This window comes from Crocodylus porosus, unplaced genomic scaffold, assembly GCF_001723895.1.
Source record: "Crocodylus porosus isolate Cpor-Errol unplaced genomic scaffold, CroPor_comp1, whole genome shotgun sequence".
In the NCBI taxonomy this organism is placed as follows: domain Eukaryota; kingdom Metazoa; phylum Chordata; order Crocodylia; family Crocodylidae; genus Crocodylus; species Crocodylus porosus.
In genome coordinates, this window is record NW_017728906.1 from 162126882 (window position 1) to 162139762 (window position 12881).

The window sequence follows — 12881 nt, forward strand, 5'->3', positions numbered from 1 at the left end:
AGCGAAGGCTGGATGAGTATCTAGCTGGGGTAATGTAGGCCCAGCACTCTTTCCTGCTTATGCAGGGGGTCGGACTCGATGATCTGTTGAGGTCCCTTCCGACCCTAGCATCTATGAATCTATGAATCAAAGGCAGCCTCCCTTCTAGAACCATATAACAACAAGACGTGGTGGGTGAGAGGAGGGTGCTGGATCACCTAATTGACACGGTAGGGGGTGCTAGTTGGATCACGGCCGCTCCTAGGCCCCACTCCGTGACAGCCCTGTCCCAGCCTCTGCCACGTTGGCAGCAGCTTTTGGCTGAGCAGCAAGGTTCACACATTTCCTAGTTCAGCAGCAGCTGTGACGGGGTTAAGCCTGCAACTGTGCAACACCAAGGAGAGAGTGAGTGACCCTGATAGCAGGACTCTGCCTCTCCTACATGTAGGCAGCATTCAGCTGCTGTGAGCCTGTGCTGTGAGAGGTAAGATTCTGGAAACATCTTTTTCTCTTCATTCTGCCTTCTCAAAACAAGCTGCATGTGTTATTTGTTGTGGCGGGGGAGGTATTATGCAGGAAAATATGGTAAGTGTCCTACAAATAAGAGGCATAACAGGGCAGCTCTGTTCCTTGGGCAGAGGTGGTGCACAGGATAGCGCCAGCTGCTGTGTTGCCAGCAGCAGTGGCAGCTATTTTTGTATCCCCCAAAAGGTGGCCCTGAGGGCTGTTGCCCTGGTCTCCATCCTCCATCCCCTCCCCACCCTCAGTTACTTTTGTGTACATTATTTGGCAATACGAATTTTTTAGCAGTAATGCATCTCTACCTTCTGGCACAACCAAAATGAATATTTACCAAGTGCTTGGCTGCCTTAAAATGTTCCCTTATTTGTCCAAAGTTGTTTGTATATAAAATTAGCTTGAAAAATGCACTGTCCAAACACCTTTGTACGTCCCACAGTATGTGCAAATGTCATACTTATTACTTATGAAATATTCTTCATTTGAGAGTACTTTTTTTAAAAAAAAGTAATTTTGCTTCAAAGATAAAAGCTTTGACATACAACTACACAGAAAATAAATACCATGATTAACAGTAGACATTAGAAAATTTAAATTCAGTGTCTTCAATGAAGAATCTATTTAATTTATTATTGTCAGGAAGCGTGTATTTCATTATACATTTGTTGGCAACATGGAAAGAATTCATTGCTACACTTACCAACAAGGTAAGGAAGAATCAATATTTACATAGAAGAGTTTTCTATCTGTTACCTACCAAGAAGAGGTAAGAGATGACTATTGACTGAGGTAAGCATTTATGAAACATGCTGTCAGTGCGGATGTTCACATGTGCAATTCATGGCCATAAAGGTGTAAATTGATCGGTTGATATGGCTGTTTTCAGTATTAACAGCGTAACCTAGTAACATATACAAGCAAAGTGAATTTTGTCATTTTGTATTAACTTAGCATTTGAACTTACATAGGCCAGATTCTCAGGTAGTGAAAAATCAGCATATGTTCATTAAAGTGAATGGAGCCAGGGCCCTTTTCGCCTAAGAATCTGGTCAGATGTCTCTTAATAATAAGGCTCTTTATTATTTCAGGTTTTGCTCCTCCCAACTTGCTTTCTATTTAAGGTTTTAAAAGCAGAAACATTTAGAAAAGTATCTTATTAAGTATTGTATATGTGTCTAGCACACCCAGACATGTCGTCATGCCAGGTCCACAGTCATTGTATCTGTGCACCTAATACATTTCCTCAAACCTATGATTATCATGAGTTTTACCTGTCCTAGGTGTTTTCCTTCTTTCTTCTCTATAAAAGAATAGAAACAGTCTTGATACTGAAGGTTTTCCAAAGGAAAAAAATCACAAATAGGGTATGTGATGGTGATAAGAGATGCGGGACTTCCTGCTCAGTTTGGTATCCAAGAGTGGGGGCATGGATGAATATGCTGCCCCCGCCCCCGCCCTTGCCCCAGGTCTATGCTGTGCTTGTCTTAAGCATTCCTGAGCAGGCATGTTTTGAATATACTTGGAGCAGGGAGTTTGACTAGATGAACTCCTGAGGTCCCTTCCAAACCTAATTTTCTGTTATTCTATGATTCCAAGTACAGTGATTGATGCTGTTGCTGAAAACATAAGACCAGCCTTTGAATGTGTGTGATTTATTATTTTGGCAGGTTGCCGTTATTTTGAGACAGGAAATTGTAATTTTTAATCGGGTCTATTCAAGCAAAACCTAAACAAGATTTTAGTCAAAGAGCAGATACTTCCAAAGACTAAGAGCATCACCTACCAACTATACATGGTCTAAAGAACAGTAGAAAATGTAACTACTTATCAAAGGAAAGGTTTCAAGAATTTTTACAATGGAAGTATAGGCATCATAAAGGTCATAGTTGCCACCAGCTCTTTCTATGCTATATTATAAGGCCTGGTCTAGACTCAACAGTTTTATTTTGGTCAGGATTGTGTGTGGGGTTTTTTGTTTTTGTTTTACCAAAGTAGTTGTGCTAACAGACATCCTAGAGTGCATGCAGTCATACTAGCATAAAAGTATTTTGAACTGGTATAGGATATTCCCTTTTCCCTGTGGGAATCTTTGCCTATATGAGTCCTTTGAAACTATTATAGCTTAATCTGTGTAGATTATACCACTGTAATTACAGTTAAAGTATAGTTGAGAGTAATTTTTTTTAGTACAGACAGGACCAAAAAGTAAATTCAGACACAAGTTAAATGAATTGTTCCAATACTGTGAGACCTAGACCAAGACCCCATGACTTTTTTTTACTATCAATCTCCTGCACCATACACCAGCAATTCACAAGCAGTGGGAATGACCAAGGCATGGGTCATAAGAGTTACCTCCTCGGTAACATTAACCCACAAAAAACAGCAAATTTCTTGGTCACTAGGATCCAACAAGAACTCGGGCAGTTAAGGAAAGAAAAAGCTTCCAGCTCTACTGGTCACTGCCAGTCCTTATCCAATCTTCCTTTTCCTCACCATCTAATCCCAAAACAGATTCTCTGTTTTCTGTTTCCTAGTCTCATCCACAAGGGCCTCGGCTGTGGGGCAAGGTTCAGGCAGAGGCGAGATTGTATAAAGGGGGGGTGCGAAAGCAGTGACTGCATACTACCCACACCCCAGCACTAGGCCATGGTATGGGAGTAGCAGCTGGGAACCTTTTTTTTTAAGTTCCTGAATCACAAAAGAATTCTGCCCTCCCCTTCACCCCGCTCTCAGTAATCCCTCTCTTTCAGTGTTCAGCTACATATTCTCTCCCCTCCCATTACCCCATCCTGTCTGCTACTGCCACTGTTCCTGGTTGATCCAGGGGTAGGGGGAGCTCTACAGCCACTCCTGCCCTGATCCAGCCAGGTTGCACAGGGAGCTGGGTTCAGCCAGGGACAGTGGCAGTAGCAGCAGGCAGGTTTCCTTTCTGTACCTGCTCCCTGGCTGGTAGGGAACACCTGGAGAGGAGTGTGGAAATTGCGCTGGGAAGGGGAACTTGCCCACAGCCACCACTGCCACAGTCTCTGACTGAGCCTACCTCCCAGCTGGAGTAGGGTAGGATGGCTCTAGAGCTCCCCCCACCCCTGCTTATACCCCAGCTGGGTCAGCTGGGAACAGTAGCAGTGGCAGATAGAGAATGGGAGATTGGGTAGATGTAGCAATGTTCAGGTTCCAAGGGTAGTTGTGGCACCTGCTGATGACCATGCAACCCCTGTCCTGCTCCAGCTCTAGGATCCCCTCCCCTTCTTGCTTTCCTGCCATGTCTTGATGTCTTCATTGGAAGATCAAAAGAGAGGCTGCCTAGGGGTCCTAGAGCAAGCTTCAATCCTCCTGACAGCCTGCAGGTCCCTTCTGGACCCTGCTGGTTTCAGTTTTGCCCCTCTCAGGCTAATTAAGCCCTCCTGGCCTGTTTGTGCCCCTCACCTCATCGGGCACCTCTAGCCTTAAGGGCTTTTCATAATCTTTGACCTTCCCTACAGCCATGCCTATGCCTCACAGGTGTTACTGTTCAGCCATCCTCCCTTGTTTGGGCCTTGGCTTTCCAAGCCTCTACCCCTTTACTTTCACTGGGCCTTCTAGCCTAGGCCTGCCATTATGGACCTGGCTTCTGGGCTCCAGCCCTTATCCCAGTTACTTTGTTCTTGGGCCTGCTGGCCCTATCTCGACCCTGCTTTACGCACTGAGCTTACTTTAGCTCTTTATGGACCCTCTGGCCCTGTTTCAGCCCTGCTTTGAGCAGTGAAACTGTTTTGGCTCCATCTGGGCCCCCTGGCCCTCTGCAGTGAGCCTACTTTGGTGCTATCTGGGCCCCTTGGTCCTATCTTATCTGGGCCCTCTGGCCCTATCTCTGCCCTGTCTTGGACAGTGAGCCTACTTTGGTTCTGTTTTGTCTGGTCCCCTTTACCCTGGCTCTACTCTGTTCTGGGTGCTAAGCCTACTTTGGCTCTGTCTGCCTGGGTACCCCGGCCCTGCTTGGCTTCCAGCTGAGCTAGGCTGCCCTCTCTGTCTTGGCTGCCATCTGCTCTTGGACCAAAGCCCACTCCATGTCCTGGATCCCTAGCCCCTGGCAGGCTCAGGATACCCGCATACCCTCAGGCGCTATTAGGACCTCCGCAAACCCCTAATAGTCTCAAACCAAAACCACCAAATTAAACTGTAACACAAGAATAAGCACACAGACTATAACATAAATTTAACCCACTCTAGGTGCGAACAGCAACAGTAGTTTGCAGCCTTACAGCAAGGGTTACCCTGGGTTGTATTCCTGTGTAAGGCATCAGCATCTTGCAGGTAGTCCCCAGAGCAGGTCAGAAATATCCTCCTACAGCCTCCCAGACCAAGACCTCTTCACTCTGCAGCTCACTGGGCCACATGCTATTGGCAGCAATTTCTCCTTAAAGTAACAGGAGCCCCAGGCTGTCTGTTACAGAAGGGAAGGGATGTGCCATGAAGCACAGAGGTGGAAGTGGAGGCCAGAATTCTTACCTGCGTTCAGGACTTTAAAGTCCCTGGCTGCAGCTCCCACTATGTGGTCCAAAAGGAGGGTGCAGCTGTACAACTGCATCCCCTTTAGAACTACTCTAGGGCAAGGGAAGCAGCAGCCAGAGTATATGGAGCTGATTTTCCCAGGCTCCGGGAGAGAAGCTTCTGAAACCTTAGAGCTTAGCAGTGAGCAGGGGAAAATAAGAAAAAAAAACCTCACAGAAGCAGCTTTCCCTCAACATTTTGCTTCAGCTTCCACATTCCAGAAGTACCAACCTCTTCCACCCCTGTCTCTCTTAATTTTATAATCTATGAAGTGATAACAAGTGCTGTGATCAAAACTCCCTCCTGTCTCTTGCTTTCTCACATATATACACATAGATGCTGACATATACATACAGGTTAAAACAGAAATGGAAGTGGGAGGAGAAATCAAAGGACAAGATGGATAAATGTTGGGGTACATGCTGTTTTTAAAGCTTTAAAGAAAGCAGCAAACAGTATTTATTTCTAAAAAAAAAAAAAAAAAGTGGTACAATAAAATATTGTGCAAAGATCTTAAAAAATCCTCTTTCATATTTGGACTTGGCAAATTCTTGAGGCATTTGTATAGAATCCTTGTTTGGATTAGGAATTCAAATAGATCTGTGAGAAATAGGATGAAAACAACCCTATCAGATAAACATGCAGAATAAGCAGCTCTTTTCCGTTCTGTACCAGGTACAATTTTTAAATATACATATGCACCATTAACAGCTGACAAACAGCTCTAATTTATTTAGACTTTCTGATGGATTTAATCAAAACCATACTCCATGAATACCCACCCTGAAGTATATTCATCCTCAGAATACAGTTCTAAGCTTGTGAAGATAGGCATCCACTTGTCTAAGTGAGCACTGAAAATATCACAATATTGATATCCCATAACTACTAAAGTCTGCCTTTAATACCAGCTAAGCATTAGCCCATTTCCTCCCAAAGGCTAAACCTGCCCTTACAATTATTATTTTGATTCAACTGCTGCCACTGAAAATTTGCCTACTGCCAATATATAACTGCCTAAGTTTTATATATTGGCCCATCTCACAGGAACCTTGTTCCAACTTTTGCTCCTCTCGGCTGCAGAAGCCTCTAACTTAATTTGATTTACCCAGAAGCCTTTGTCTCATTCCACCACCAAGTACCCACAGTGAAATCCTGACCTCCCCTTCCCTGCCAAAAATAATTCAATTTTACCACTGATGCCATTGTAGCCAGTAGAGAATAACCCTAAAGAAGGACCATTCTAAGGGGGTTACAGCTAAAATACATTGTATCAAAGTCAAAATAAAAAGCATAAGTGCTGGTTCTGGTAGCCAAGAATTTTGCTAGCCATAGAAGAATTGATTACCTTGGCAGCTTAAGGCTAATATAATTCTACCTAATTCCAAGACTTAGACCATAGTTTGCAAGTGACTGGAATAGGTGCAGGTTTGAGCCCTCACTCTGCTGTAGCTGGATCAAGTAGCTGCCTCTACATGTTTAAAAAAATTAGGGTTTATAATAGAGTTGAAGTTAATATACACATGTGTTTTATACTGATAATTTAAGGGGTAGTCAAATAGCAGTAATAAAAGTGAACATGTATATAGTATGGTTGCTTCTTCCCTGTACTGTAAACCAATTGATTAAACCTAATTAAAAGAGAATATTGCTTTTTTTTTTTTTTCCTTCAAATGTTGCTTCTTTTGAAGCAGGAATAAAATGTAATAGAAATGAACAATTTGCAGTAAATTAAAAAAAAAAAAATTGTGCAGGATCAGAGGAGCCTTAAAATTCGTTTCTGTAACAAGAACTGGAAATCAAGTACAGTAACTTTATGGCAGTTGGAGAGTTTTTGTTGTGTGTGTTTTAATTAAGTAATTTGATGGTTATACATAACCATTGGCATGAAAATTTAATTTTTTGGTGAATGGAAGGTGAATTTTCAAGAATGTACCTCTAAGAGTATATGCACTGAAAACTAACAGGTTTTTTTTGAGCCATCATTTCTAATACTCATGCAAGTAAAGCACAGTAGCACAGGAAAGGAGAGTTTTTTTATACATGTTTTTGCAATAGATATACAACATGAATGTAAATATGGTCATATCTAAGCTTGTCTCTTTTGTATATTATTCCCTAGAAGCTGTTTCAGAATATAAAATACAGAGCAGAGTTCAGAAAAGCATAGATACCCGTCATACTCTTATTAAGCTTCTTATCTATCTTGGTGTGTATATAGGGACCTTTAATCAGCAATATTTAATCCCTAGGTAGAAATGAGCCCAAAACTTACAATCAGCTTATTAAAATAGTTCATGTGTTCTGACAATATTGTTTTAACTATTACCAAGTACAAAGGCAGAATTGGCTCTGTGGAAGTTATTATTGGACATGCACTTCTTCATCTGATGATCACTGTAACAGGAGGGCATCCTAGGAGTTGCCGTGCTCTCCGCAGCACCCCCTGTGTACCTCTGTAAGCACTGCAACATATAAATTTAGTTTTTGAAATTGGGTGCCACTCAATTCACAAACTTTATGGAGGGCTGCCTCAAGTCCAAAAAGTTTGAGAACACTGCTTTATCCTAAGGTTCTATTTATAAAGAATTAATGACTGACAGATGCTTTATCCAAAGGAGGCCAAACTTTTTGACAGGCATACTACATATCGGCCCTGCTGCACACCCAAGTGCCACTCCAATTCCCTTCCCCTGCCTAATTGCTGTTCAGATTTGTTTCCCGCCCTGTGTTCCCTGCCTGGTCTGCTGCTCCACTTTCTGCTCCTTGCCCCATCTGCTACTGTATTAACTGTCCCCTCTCCAATCTGGGGCGTGCCACACGCAGAGGCTGCCTGAGACACTTGTGGCCACAGGTTGGCCACCCCTGTTTTAAGCAAATGCTACAGATACAACCAATATGAATATAAGCAACTTGTAAACTCCAACAATGGATTAATCATTTAATAAACTACCATAATTTTATCTTGTAATCATTTATAAAATATGATCAGAAAAAGAATGGTACTTTTACAAATCAATTGGTGTGTATCCTTGATGCAAAAAAGTATAATAAACTTTCAGAACAAGATTACAGAATTTTTATGAGAGAGAATTAGAGATGAATGGGAAATATTTTTCTCATTGTGCAAAAGTTTGAGATTTCAGTGTTTTGAGTCTTGTTTTTTTTCCTTTATTTTACTGCAAAGTAGGAGCATCTACAAGAGACACTGTCACTGTAGTGACAAACTACAGTGACATAGCTCATTGCTACAGTGATATAACATTGGCATGCACAAACTGTGACATGGATGCTACTGTGCAGTAGGGTTGGAAATTACCCATTCACTACCAGGACTGAACCATAACAACTGTGTAATTGGGGGCACATGTAGATGTGCCCAGTGAAACCAAAACTTTTTGCATCTTTGGGTTTTTCATTTAAAAAAAAAAAAAAAAGAGGCATCACCCTGGGAATGTTAGTATCCCAATGGTCAGGGTACTTCTTCTAGGATTAGGGAGAGAAACTTTCAAATCTGCTCTACCCATCTTGGATCAAGGATATGAACCTCAGTCTCTAATAGCCTAAATGAGTGCTTTACTCAACTTACTAGTGTGGTATGGGTCTCTATCAACTTTTTGAATACAAAGATGGAATTGCCCCAACACGAGAGACTGAAATGCAGCCCCAGGCCCCTAGGATATTAGTGAAGCTTCTAGTTTCTTTTTAACTGGACCAAAATATGGATTGTTTTATATGTGATGATGTACCACACCATCTGTACCCCCTTTTCAAAATCCTAGATCCACCCATAGGTTAGACAGACACTTGGCTGTGCTGCCTTGAGATGGGGAAGATCCTGCCTTGAGTTGAGGGTTCAGCTAGATGACCTCATGAGGTCCCTTACAGTCCTATTTCCCTATGATGATAGTCTGTTGAATGTGAGCTTCTAGTTTAATGCTAAAGACAAAGGAGATAATGTGATTTTTAACTATATAAACAAGAAAATCCTGAGTAGGAATAAAGAGGTTATATTACTTCAATTTGTCAGTAATACATCTACTACTTGTATACACTGTCCATTTCTACTATAGATAAATCAGACAGAGGGGTTAATACACTGGGAAGCGTTTAGAGAAAAACCAGAAAAATGATTAAACTACTGGAAAACATCCTTTGCAGTAAGACTGAAGGAGCTCAATTTAGATTGATAAAGAGGAGCTTAAATGTGTGATTAGATCAGTCTAAAAGTACCCATATGGGAAGAGAATTTTCTTCAGTTTACCAGACTAGAATTTACAGCAATATCCACTGGCTAAAGCCAGAAGTTCAGATTAGCAAGCACTGTTTTTTGTAAGTAGAAGGTAATGCCAGTGTAACTGCAGCCAGGCTCAGGGTTTGTCATTATTTAACTATATCAATTTCTTAACCAATATACTTAAATTGATACAAAAACTGTATAGACAAGCCTTAAATTTTACACAGGAAGAAAGGGCAAGGGAGAGATTATAGAAGTCTTTTCAGGCTGTTGTTTTCACAGGAGGGGAAAAATAGAGAACCCTCTGTGCTGAGTGGCAGTATAATACCACCTAGTAAATCACAGCAGGCTTCTGAATGAGTTGTTAACAGATAATAGCACACAATTCACAAGCCACTCATTTTAGCAATTCTTATTTATAGATCAAGTTAAGCACACTACATCAAGCCTTTACTATGTATGGTCACTTGAGTTGGGAGAAAAATCAGAAACAAACAGCACAGAACTAGATTTGAAAAAATATATCCTTCAAGGAAAAACAACATTCTTCTGGACAGAACTGTTGGTTGTAGTCATGTTGGTCTAAGGACATTGGCAGGCAAGATTCTTTGTGTAGATATGATATCTTTTATTAGACCAGCTGAGTAGCTGGAAAAAAGTTCTTTGCAAGCTTTCGGACACAAGCAGTCTTCAGGCATAGGGAGCCTGCTGTTCTGTGATTTCTAAGGAATAAAAGGAGCTAGAAGTGTGACAGGAGGTCAGTGAGAGTATAAATAGTTGTAAATTATTAAAGCAATGGGTAGAGAAGGAAGGGGAGGGGAGGAATGAGTGGGAAATAATGTCAAAGGTAAGCAAAGGAGGCTGCTGTAGTTGAGTTCTCCAAGGTAGAAGAGAGGCAGTCTGTGGAAAAAGTAAATAGCTGGAAATTAGGAAGACAAAGGGTAGAGAAGGAAGAAGTGGGGGGGGGGAGGGGGAACTTAAATGGTAAGATCAGATAGGTACCTGGTAAATGTGTCCCTGGTGGGACTCCACCCATGACTGGACCATGGGTATAAATGGCTATACCCTGTGCAGGAGAGAGAGCTACGCCCCTGCCCCTTTTGTCTACTCAATGTCAAGGAGAGCTACGTGTCCCTGCTAGCTGACACTGGTGACCAGGGTGGACAGCTGGAGACCCTCTGGGTTAAAATCTTTGGGGAACACGGCACAGGGGACAAGATGGTAGGAGTCTACCACAAACCTCCCACCCAAAGTCAAGAGCTTGACCAGGAGTTCACATGGGAACTGGCTAAGGCCGCATGCTCTGGGTCCATGGTTGTCTGGGCAGTTGAAGTGTCCCATGACATCTCATGGGAAGAGTGCTCCGCTAAATCTGAGTGGTTGCAAAGCTTCCTCTTGTATGTGGATGACCTCTATCTGAGATGAGGTCTACGGGCCAATGAGAGAGAAAGCACTACTCAACCTGGTACTGGCAACTGGGGACAAACCTCGCTGGGAAGCTGGGTAACGGTGACCATGAGCTGATTATCTTCACCATCTGCCGTAAAGCTGGCAAGACAGTCAGCAATACAGAAGTCTTCAACTTCAGGAAAGCTGACTTGGTAAGTTCAGGAGGCTTGTCAATGAGGCCCTAAGGGACCATGACCCAAAGGGGAGGGGAGTTCAGGAAGAGTAGTTGCTCCTCAAGGGAGCGATCCTTGATGCACAAGCTAATGCCATTCCGTCTTGGAGGAAGGGCAGCAAAAGGGCACAGTAGCCCTCTTGGCTCTCCAGGGAACTACTGTACCTCCTGTGGCTAAAAAAAAAGACCTACAAAGAATGGAGGATGGAATCCACCTCCAGGGAGGAATATTCTGCAATGGTCTGGACCTGCAGGGAGTGAACAAGGAAAGCCAAAGCTATGACTGAGCTCCAACTAGCTACAAGTATCAAGGATAATAAGTCCTTTTTTAGAAATGTGGGGAGCCGGAGAAAAGCAAGGGCAACATTAGACTCCCGATAAACCAGAGGCGACAACTAACAACCAATGCCCAGGAAAAAGCCAACCTACTAAATGAGTACTTTGTGTTGGTCTTTCATCAGTCCCACGGTTGCCCCTGCCCACTACAGGACAGTAGGCCCTGGGTGAGGGAGATCCCTTGCCCTCTGTAACAGTGCAGGGTCCTAGGGGTAGCCATGAACTCCCTTAGCGCCCCTTACTGTGCCAAGGTGATATTAAAAGCGCCCTCACAATCTTGCCCACCATGTCTTTGATGTTAACAATGTTTAAAAGAGGCTGCCCTTACTCCTGTCTGACATGGTGCTCTGATGTATCTCAGTCTTAGTTCTATCTTGGGTGACTTTGTGCACCCCAGCCTTTTGGGCTATGTATGGCTCCAACCACCCCTGTACCATGCCCCAAGCCTCGCAGATGTACCGGACGTTGTTTGCTCGATTTCCCTCTCCGTGCCCCACTGGCGCGCTCTGGCTTGTCTCGCAGCCTGCGCCCCCACTGGCGCGCTCTGGCTTGTCTCGCACTGCCCACTCTGGGGCTTCTTGCCTTAGGGCTCAGGCAGCCTCAGCCTTGCCTGGCCACCTTCCAATCCTCTGCTCCCCTTCTCAGGGCTGGGGTCAGTGTACCCCTGAATGTTGTGGCCTCTCTGGCACTGGGGTCCCCACACTACTGTGGAGCCCCTATGAGGCCTCCTCCAACCCCTAATAGCCTTACCCGGTCCTCTGGTGTAACGATGACAACAACAAAACAATAACACAAGCCCCTGGGCATTAACACAAAGTTATACCTCCTGGCTAAACATCCTCTAAACCACACCACCTCTCACCTGTGAATGTTGGGTACATTCAGGCCTTATTCTCCTTCCTACCTTCAGGCAGTACTTCTTTTTCCTATCTTCTGGCAGAGAGAGAGAGCACTCACCACCTCCAATCTGGGTCTTATAGTAGTCAGCCCTGCCCCTTCTGGTCAGCTGACTCACCAGGTGTGAACATGAGACTTCAATGTGATGCTCTGGCTAGTAAAGCGAGCAAAACACTGGCTTGCATCCATAGATGCTTCTCAAGCAAATCCTGGGATGTCATTCTCAGGGATGTCGTTCTCCCATTGTACTCAGCCTTGGAAAAGCTGCAGCTGGAGTACTGTATCCAGTTTTGGGTCCACAATTCAAAAAGGATGTGGAGAAGCTTGAGAGAATCCAGAGAAGAGCCACACACGTGATCAGAGGTCAGGAAAACAGACTTTACGATGACAGGCTGAGAGCTATGGGACTCTTCAGCCTGGAAAAGTGCAGGCTCAGGGGCAATCTGATGGCCATCTCTTAAGTTTATCAGGGGTGTTCACCAGGATCTGGGAGAATGGTGAACAAACAGAGTGCCCCAAGGGATGACAAGGTTGAATGGTCATAAACTCCTGCAAGACCATTTCAGGCTGGACATAAGGAAGAATTCCTTTACTGTCCAAGCCCCCAAGGTCCAGAATAGCTTACCATCAGAGGTAGTTCAAGCACCTACTCTGAACACCTTCAAGAAAAAATTGGATGTTTATCTTGCTGGGATCCTATGACCCCAGCTGACTTCCTGCCCCTGGAGCAGGGGGCTGGACTCAATCTTCCGAGGTCCC